The sequence below is a fragment of the Toxotes jaculatrix genome, chromosome 10 (genome assembly GCF_017976425.1).
Source record: "Toxotes jaculatrix isolate fToxJac2 chromosome 10, fToxJac2.pri, whole genome shotgun sequence".
In the NCBI taxonomy this organism is placed as follows: domain Eukaryota; kingdom Metazoa; phylum Chordata; class Actinopteri; family Toxotidae; genus Toxotes; species Toxotes jaculatrix.
In genome coordinates, this window is record NC_054403.1 from 22013513 (window position 1) to 22022962 (window position 9450).

Below are 9450 nucleotides of genomic sequence, written 5' to 3' on the forward strand. Positions count from 1 at the left end.
TTTTTAAGTCATGTAGGAAGTTATATTGCCTATGACACAGTCGATTTGCATAACTCCTTTGATGTGTTTTTCAGGGGCTTATAAAGTTGGGCAAATTTAGGCATTATCCAACAAAATGATGACGAAGTGTAGGCTTAGAGATTCAAAGAAAGGATGTGTTTGATGGAACGGAGTCCGGGTTTAGCTGAAACCTTACACTCTAAAAACGTTATTAATTGTTTTTTTTTAGTTTTTTAGTTTTTTTGGCAGACTATTTCAGGTATATAGAACTAATAAACTTGGAATTAGGTACCGGCGCCAAATGGTGATTTTTTTTTTTTGGTGCTTTACTCTTTCTGTAATAACAGAAAGATTAAGAATAAACCCAAACTTCTCAATCTCAACTTTGCTATTTATTTATAACATATTTAGACACCACCCCCAATGTTATGATGCGAGGATGTGGAAGACAGCAAGTAGCTGGCAGAAGCAGAGGAAGAGGCAGAGGTCAAAGTGCAGCTGGTTCCAGTAGCCAGTCCTGTGCATGAGCACGAACACCCCTTTGTTGCTGATTGATTAGCAGAACCACAGAGGGTATAGCTAACGAACTGTGAGGTTATATTCGCTGAATTGAACAAAAAGTGTATTGGATTAGAATCACTGACTATATCATCAAAGAATAAAATTGTGTTTATTTTTTTGTTTTTTCAAAATGAACTAGAAAGAGTGGTCCACACTTGGTCAGTGTAGTCAGTCAACTGGCAAGATAGGAATGTGTGTGTGTCTGTGTATGTTTGTATTTCTGTGTGTGTGTTTGTGTATGTTTGTATGTGTGTGTGTGTGTGCGTTTGGAGGTAGGTCAGGGGTGTGGTGTTTGACTTACTGAACCTGGAGGTGGCAGACAACACTCCACACGCTCACGTGCAAACACACAAATATGCCAGTGTGCTGAATCAGCCCACATCTAATGAATTCCATATGGTCACGTTTCTTACAAACACAAGCTAACACACACTCACACAGACCAGTTGCCCTCACTCAACCTCTTTCAGTTTCCAGGATTTGTTGTTTGGAATTTCGAGTCCAGTCTGCTTTTAGTCAGTGACATTTGAAAAAGGAACGTTAACTCATCACGGCCTTTGTGACTCTTGCATGCTGAACAGTGCTGCACTGTGTTCGGTTTTATCGAGGGCAGTAGAGCGAAATGAGAGAAGGAAGAAGTGTGAGTAACGTGGCTGAAGTGAGTGGTTTTCAGTTTTGGTCCCTGGGTACTGCAGGCTTGATATGTGAGGTGGATTCACAGGAACCACGTGTACATGGCAGACACCTTAGCATCGTGACTTTATCCCTACATGCATTTATCACACCTTAAAAGGGTGCAGGACACTATGCGCAATAGAAAGATCCTCTATATTCCTGTGTCTGCAGACATCCACAGTGCTGCAGTCAGTGTGGATGCACTCTGAATCCCAACCAAATCCTAGTCTGTTGCTTTGTTGCAGGTTTGCAACATGTTTGAACTTCCTATTGCTCTGAGCACCTTAAGAATTTTTCTGTCATGTTTGTTTAAAGATCCACCCTCAAAGTTCATTCTTAATCTTGAAAACAGAAAATTAAAAAAACATTTTATTCTTAAAGTCAACTTACTCCCTTACACTGGAGTGTTTGAGCTTATTCCAGTCTTCATCTGTATATTCATTACAAGTCCTTATCTATTTGCCTATTAGTCAGTACTGAATTTATTCTGACCTGTACTGAAGTCACATTTTTTGCCTTGTCCCCAGTTATTCTTTGTGAGTTCTTGTTGAACCAGAGACAGATGTGGCAGAGACTCACACGCATGCACAGTCCTCAGCCTCAGCCTATGTTATTGTATTATTGCCTCCCATGTTGCTGTGGTGATGAGACAATTTCACAAGTGCACACTGGCCTTTTTTTTGTTTCATGTTTTCAGCATGTGTCTTGATTTAAAAACATGTTGGCACCGGTTGGAACTGATGGTGTGTGTAGGAAAATATTCAGTCATATGTTGTTTGAAAGGAAGCTGTAAATACCAAGAGAGAACACGGTCTAAGAGAATATAGGTCAGGAAACACCGTCAGGGACTAGGGCCAAAGAGACAAGTCTGACACGTGTTGACCGCAATTGTGGTGGGAGTTGAGGATATGGGTACATATTGTGGTAAGGAGGTAGGAGTACTGTCACCATCCTATATATTTCAGTGGTAATAAAGTTGAAATGTGAGTAGAATAAATCTCTGAAGATAAAAGGTCAGTATACTCTGTACATTAATCATTTCTGTATGTGGCTTTGGTTTTTAAACCAGTTTCACAGTTTCTTTCAACCACGGCTCAATTCACTTTAGTAGATGTGTTTATCTCAGACTTGATTACTAATAAATTATAGAAAATTGTTTCATGTATTGTGTTTGAAGCATTCCAAGGAAATTAGACACTTGCATCTTAACACAGAGGAACATCAAAACAGACTCAACTATCCCAGCTGTGACCAATATCTGACACATGCTGTCTCATAATAAAGTACCAATCCACAATTTGTTTGACCAGTACTGATATAATAAAGTGTATAATAATAAGTGAATGTGTCTTTTACTTGTGACGAGCTTGAATCAGTCAGTACAGAACTTTGCTGCACTCACTGCCCTCTCCTTTGCTTCATATCAGTGAAGGTTGTGAAACAGATTCAGGATTTTTATGTGGAGGCACAATCTTTCATTGCGAAGAAATATTATCCAAAACTGGTTTACAAGCTGGAATTGGCTTTGCTGCCAAGTAACATCATTGAACTCTCTAACAGAAAGTAGGAAGCGGGGCTGAACACATCGATTTCAGTGACCGGGTGAATGTCAAGATGCTGAAGGCCGCCGAGGGGCCACCATATGTCAGGCCAATGGACCGGACAGCCTGTAAACAAAATAACAGAGCTTGTTGTTGTTAGGTTAATGGCCAGTGTTGCTATGGTGACAGGATGTGAGGTCATTGTTTTTGATTCTCTAGCTTTGTTAAACACGCACACACACACACACACACATTCTTCATATAAAAGCTCACACAGTAAATAAAACAAAAGCCACATCAGTCAAGTCACTTATTTTGATTCAGCCACTTTCTCACTGTCTCCCCTACTTTCTCTCATACACAACCACACACACACACACTTGTCGTCGACACCTGGTTGAAACATTCAACCTTTTTCACACTGTTCTCTCCCCCAGCTTCCACTCAACATATCCCCAGGGGCTTGTTACGGCAATAATCTCCCCTGATTTCCGGGAATAATTTCCTCCTCTGTGTGGGAGCAATCTGTGCGCATTTGAATTAATTTGCACATTTCTGGATAAGCTGTGTGTGTGTTTGTGTGCATGTGTGTCCCATCTAATGGAAGCTGCAGGTCAGAGCAAAAGCAGGACACAGCAGGAAAGTGGTAAATTTTGTATGTCCATGCATCATGGATCGCTCTGGTTTGGCTGAACCTTTACTCGTGCTTATAATGTTTCTGTGGTTGTTGTTGTGCTTCCTTATTCTATAACAAAGGCATATTTTGTAATTCAACTGTGAAGATACTGCTGGTTTCACCCATATAGACTTTAATATATGATGTTACGTTATCTGAGTCCTACTGTTTGACTCCACAGAAACAGACTGCTGGTATTGTGACTCACTTTGCTGAATGTTTGTGCCATCAATCATCAAAACCCACTGCAGCCAGACAAGCCAATATTAGATGTCGAGACCAAAGCGATTTATATCTGAGAATTATGGATGAACAGCTCTGGTCCAGGGTATTAGGTGACCGCAGAGTATTAAAACACAACGCATATAAATTCACCATTAGGAAATCACAGCTGCTGAGTCTGCTGTTCTCGCTCCCTCTCACTCGTTCTTGTGTCTTTCATAGTGATTGGCTGAGCAGTTGATGCCTGGATTACATTGTTCAGTTTTGGTAGAAAGACTTTTAAAAGCTGCACAAAGCAGTTTTGCACATGGGCAACTCCAAGTGGCATGTGGGGTCATGTGGCGGAGAGAGGCAAAAGTTCTAGCAGCAGTGACTGAGCCATCAATGTCGTTTAGTTTTGAGTTGCCAAAACCTTTGCCAGATTTAACTTTGGGACTCAAGGCTACTGCAGCAGAAAGGCTAACAGTTTGGCCACAGCAACACATTTTTCCTAATATTCTTATATTATTTGGTAAGTTTTTCTGTGTCTTCTTAGAGATCTTGAGCTGGGTCAGGAATTGTTAACTAAAATAAAACTAAAATTGAGACAAATTGGCAAATTGGCACCAGTATTCCAGTAAGTATGCTGAATTAGCTGTTCCTACTTGCACAGATAACTACCCTTGGATTACTTTGAAACTTAAAAACCTCTCAGGCAGGTTCTAAAGTAATAAGGAGCGTCTGTTTTTCTTTGATTTTGAACGTAAAAGTCTTGCCTGGTGCCTGATGGAAGAGCCCTTTTTCTTGAGGCTTGGTCACAGGTTGAGAGGCAACATTTACTTTAGGTCTGGGTACTCAAATGACACCATCCCTGTAGGATGTAAATTTATTTCAGAGACCTGTTTCCTCTGCGTGTGGTTGGATTACATACTGACAAAATATGATTTCTCTGCTTTTTCAGCAAATAATGAAAACAGTAGGATTGTGGTGCACATGGAGTAGTCTGTCACGTACTAACATTTGAGAAGCTGGAATTAGTGGATTTTGGGCATATTTGCATAAAAAATGACTTAAAATGGTTAATCAATTTTAAAGTAGTTTATTTGTTTTATTTATGGCTTTTTTGTTCTGTTTTTGTGTCCTTTTGGCAGTAGGGAATTACATTGCTGGCTGCTTAAAAATGCTTTGAAATAGGAAGTCTGATTTTTATTGCTTTCACTGTGGTTTTATGTCTTCATATTCTTCTGTCTTTATTTCTCTTTCTCTGACTATATTTCAATTTTAACCCCCTGCTGTCTCTATCTCCCTGTCTCTCTATTCAGTGTAGACCGCTCCTCCTACCTCCTTCGCAGCCCCTCATTCTCTTTTGCCCTTTTTCCTCCTCTCGCTCTCTTTCTCTGACCCACTAAAGTGAGATCCCATCATGTTTTTCCCATCATGCTCTCCTCCCACCCTGCGGTGAGGCGGTGAACCCCCGGCCGGAGGTATAAAGGACATGATTTACAGGGCCCCTTTGCAACAAAAAAATGGGAAAAAGAAAGAAAAAAAAACATTAAATGAAAGATCAGTTTTCCAGCACAGTAGTCCTGTGCTTCAGTGCAGGTTTCACTCTTCAAAGTTTTGACTTGAAATATGTTGCTTCAGCCACAACACGGTGTGGTCCAATTTTGTAAGGCTGCAAAAGTGCCAAAATATGTTTCCACAAGAGGTGAAAACAGTGATAAAGCCAGTGTCAGTTTTCTCCATGTGTGTTTTGTTGACATGTCTGGATGGAGCGACAGGGAGATCCAAATGAGGGAGGAAGTGGGAGCAACCGTGAAGCATTAAGGCCTGAGGCTACGGTATTGACACGTTGTAATTCTGTGTTTTAAAAGACAGCATGGGATGTAAGGTCCCAATTAAATAAAGTCTGGCCTTTTCATCTTGTTAGCCAGTTGTTCATACAGTCTGAAGCTGAAATGTGCAGCCCTCTGCATGTTGCTGTTGTCAGAATTGATTCAAGTGATGGTGGAACTACAGAAAGATGGTGGTGGTTGTGTGATGATTTGATTTGAATTAGCAATTGAAAAACTTTGAAGAGGTGAAAGATAGTGTGAAAGGTAGTGTGATGCTGTTTGGCTGTTGTTTAATCTGAAGTTCAAAAATCAAAAACTTGTGTATTGCCTCTCTACCAGTGAGCTTATTCTGTTTTGACCAGATTTTATTGCCACAATAAAATCAGTGTGAACAAGTGTGATAATGTCATGTCTTAAAAGCAAGAATAACTGGATTAGGTTTCTGATTTTCTGCCATACAGATGGACCTTTTGACTGAAAAACATTACACAATGGCTGTTTAAGTCAAAAGATATTTTGAATTACTGAAGCAGTCCCCCAGCAAATATTTGATATCTCATAAGAATTTATACCTTGGAGCTTTGCAGTATAATCACAGTCTTCTGCTATTGCTGATGGTCAGCAAACTAAAGTCAAGTTGATCATACCAAACCTCTCATTGTGGTATGACACAAATGTGTGTGTAAGTTACGACAAAGAATTAGTTGTGGGTTTAAAAAGCCTATCGGTGACTCTATAAAGTGCTAGAATCCCAGTAGCGTGGAAGTTAAAGAATGTGGCTTATGGCTGGAAAGTCACCAATTTACATCCTGGACAGAGTTAAGAAGGAAAATGAACAGACGTTTCCACTCCCTACTGACTAACTGGCATTTTAGTCCCAGCTGGTCTGGTGGAATGAGTTCATAGTCAATAGGAGAAGGCTATGTTGATACTGGAAAGCTCCTGAGTGTCATTTTTTAAAAATATAACACAGGTCTTCCCTGAAAATTACTTTCCCCAGACCTGAGGCAGGTATAACTGGGCTAACTGTAAAATTGTAAACAAAATTATGTTGTATGAGGAGTGAGAATCTATCCAGGAAATGCTGAATTTATTAAGCTCTGATATTTTGTTTCCTGACACAAATGGTGCCTGCATATGTGACTACAATCAGATGCCTCAGTATAGTTTAACTCTCTCATCTTCGGCATCTACCACTGCATGCATGGTGTTGGTTTTGTAAAGGCAGATGGTTAAGGACACATGTTTGTTGGGGAATCAAACATATGCTATCTGTTTACTCCAAGCTGGTCTCTCTGCAGAGCAGTTTACCTTGTTGCAACATGATCTGAACCACACTGGTCAACATTTCAACAACAGTGCCCAGACAGTCAGACACTCCTGAATCAAAACATTGTCAGACAGTGACAGACTCAGCCCATAAATTTCGCTGCTGGATACACACCAGTACATCTGTGCTTCAGTGTCAAAACAAGCCCACAACACCCATAAATAAGGGTTTTTACAGTTGCATAACCACAGCTAAGAGTAAAGCTACTATATGCTTAAAATGTGTTTTAAACTAAACCTAAACTATAAAAATCCCAGATGACAAAATGTGGATATGCAACAGTTCCTTAATAATAAAGATAAAGATTATTATGATAATATTATTATTAGTGATAAGAGGAATGATGATCCAAATGCAGACACAAAGACTGGACCTTATGGTTTCTGAATTAACATTTCAGGTAATCGGGCTACGAGTTGGATTGAGTTCAACTGAAAGTCAGAGTCAGATTACACACCTGCCTCCACAGTAATTCAACATTACAAATGCATTCTGGGAAACTGCAGTTTTGGGGGTTTTTTTTCTTATGAGTTCTTATGTAATCAAAGGATCACAGCTGGAGTAAACCGATGGCACCGCTCTCTCTGAGCGTGATGTGGTAAAACAATCAGGGTTTGTACGTACTGCAGGCGGAGGCCTTGACTGGAGTTTGCCTTTACAAGATGATTAAATGCTGTTTTGAGGATTGAGGCTAATTATTAACATCAAGGTCTAAACAAAACTATACTGCAGAGGTTTGTGGCACTAAACAGGAAAACTAATGCGTTAAACACTCTACACAGGGATTTCCATTCCATATATTCTAAGATTTTCAATAAGCACCTCAATGATATCATCTCACCAAAGTGTGTGTGTGTTGTTTTGGTTTTTTTTTGTTTGTTTGTTTTTTGCAATATTTGCACTTTGAGCTGTTGGAAATGTAAGAGAGATGATAAATGTAAGAGTGAAAAACCTATATTTAATTGTACGTGGATGGCCATCGTATCCAGACGTCTGGATTCATCCAAGTATTGAACATGCTTCCAGTTTTTCAGTGCTGAGGATCTTATCTCACTGATGATGTCTCAAAAACATACACTTGTGAAGTAGGCATAGAGTCAGATTCTGTGATGTAGATCCAAATGATAAACTACACGACAATGACGTGTCACAATAACACCCACAGTTTGATATTTAAAACGGGTGTCACTGCAAATTATCAACTGTATTGCATAATGCACCACTCAGTGTGCGTCTGAGTATAATATCAGTTGTGACAGAATGTTGGAAGAATATCACTACTCTGTGTAGGACACACGCACACACACACACATACATACACTCATGCACAGTGATATTAGATGACTCTAGTTTTCCACTTATCCTATAGATGGATGGGAAGTTGTTATGCTGTCATGTTCTCATGTACTTGCATTGTAAAATCATCAGGGGTTCCTAGTAAAGGCTTCAGCAAGTCTTCCCTTGTACTTGTACATCAATAATGAAACATCATTGAAATGGGATTTTAACTGAAATAAGTCAGGCAACTCACAAGTTCTTCCAAAACAAACACAAACCATTTCTTTATGTACATCGATTTGTGCATGGTGCATTGTCAGTTTTCCCCCTCACAAGACACTATCAGTGTGGACAGTTTTTTGAAAATATATGTAATTATCCGTATATTTATATTTTTTTTTCTCAGTCATAATGCAGATATCCAAGGATGTTGTGCCACTGTAGATGTATAGTTAGTGATGGTATTCTTATTTTATGTACTCAGTTATCATATGAGACTTTGGCAAATACTGCATACAATAATTTTAAAAAAATTGTTAGGGTTAAAATCTCCATCAGTAATGAAAGAGGAAATGGAAATGGAAATGAAGGCAGCTTTAAAATGTAACATCTGTGGTAATCAAAAGTGTGCAGCTCACTGAGAGGAAGTTCATTTTTCAAACACTGCTGTAGTGGATCAGCTCAGTAACATCAGCAGCAGCATGTTCAAACTCATCTGTGTTTTGTAGATGAAGATAAACTAAAAGTCAGAATTGGACATTATCTTTCCCCACATTCAATGAAACAAAATGCTTGATACTGAGGATACCCACCAGAGAAAAACTGGTCAATGTGAGGTCCTCTGTTTTTTGACTCGTGTTGGAACGTCTTTCAGTGACGAAGGGCAAGAAAAATCTGTTGGACACAAGTCTGTCCAGCTGTGAGGCTTCAATACAGACGGAATCCTAATAGTTTGGAAATGAAGAGACAGAGGAGGATATTAAATTATCACTGCAGTCAAAAGAAAACCTTAAATCTCTGAATATGTATACTTTTCACCCCGTGAAAAAAAAACCCACCTTAAAATTTAGTTTTCATTAAAAACAAAAAAAAAGTGGAAATGTGTGAGATAATTTCACTGGTTCTCAATGAAGTTTCAAGAATATTAAGAAAGTGATGACATTGTGATATAGAGATGATAGTGCTCCAGAGGTATTGAGATAACCTCACTTGAAAATTGCTTAAGCAAGCCAATTTAGTGAATCTACCCCAGTCCTCTGGCAGATTTAGCCTCCTTTGCTTTTTTGAGAAATAAGATTTTAAGACTCAACGCTACACTGAATAACTTGTCAAGATGGATAGCTTTTGCGGCGC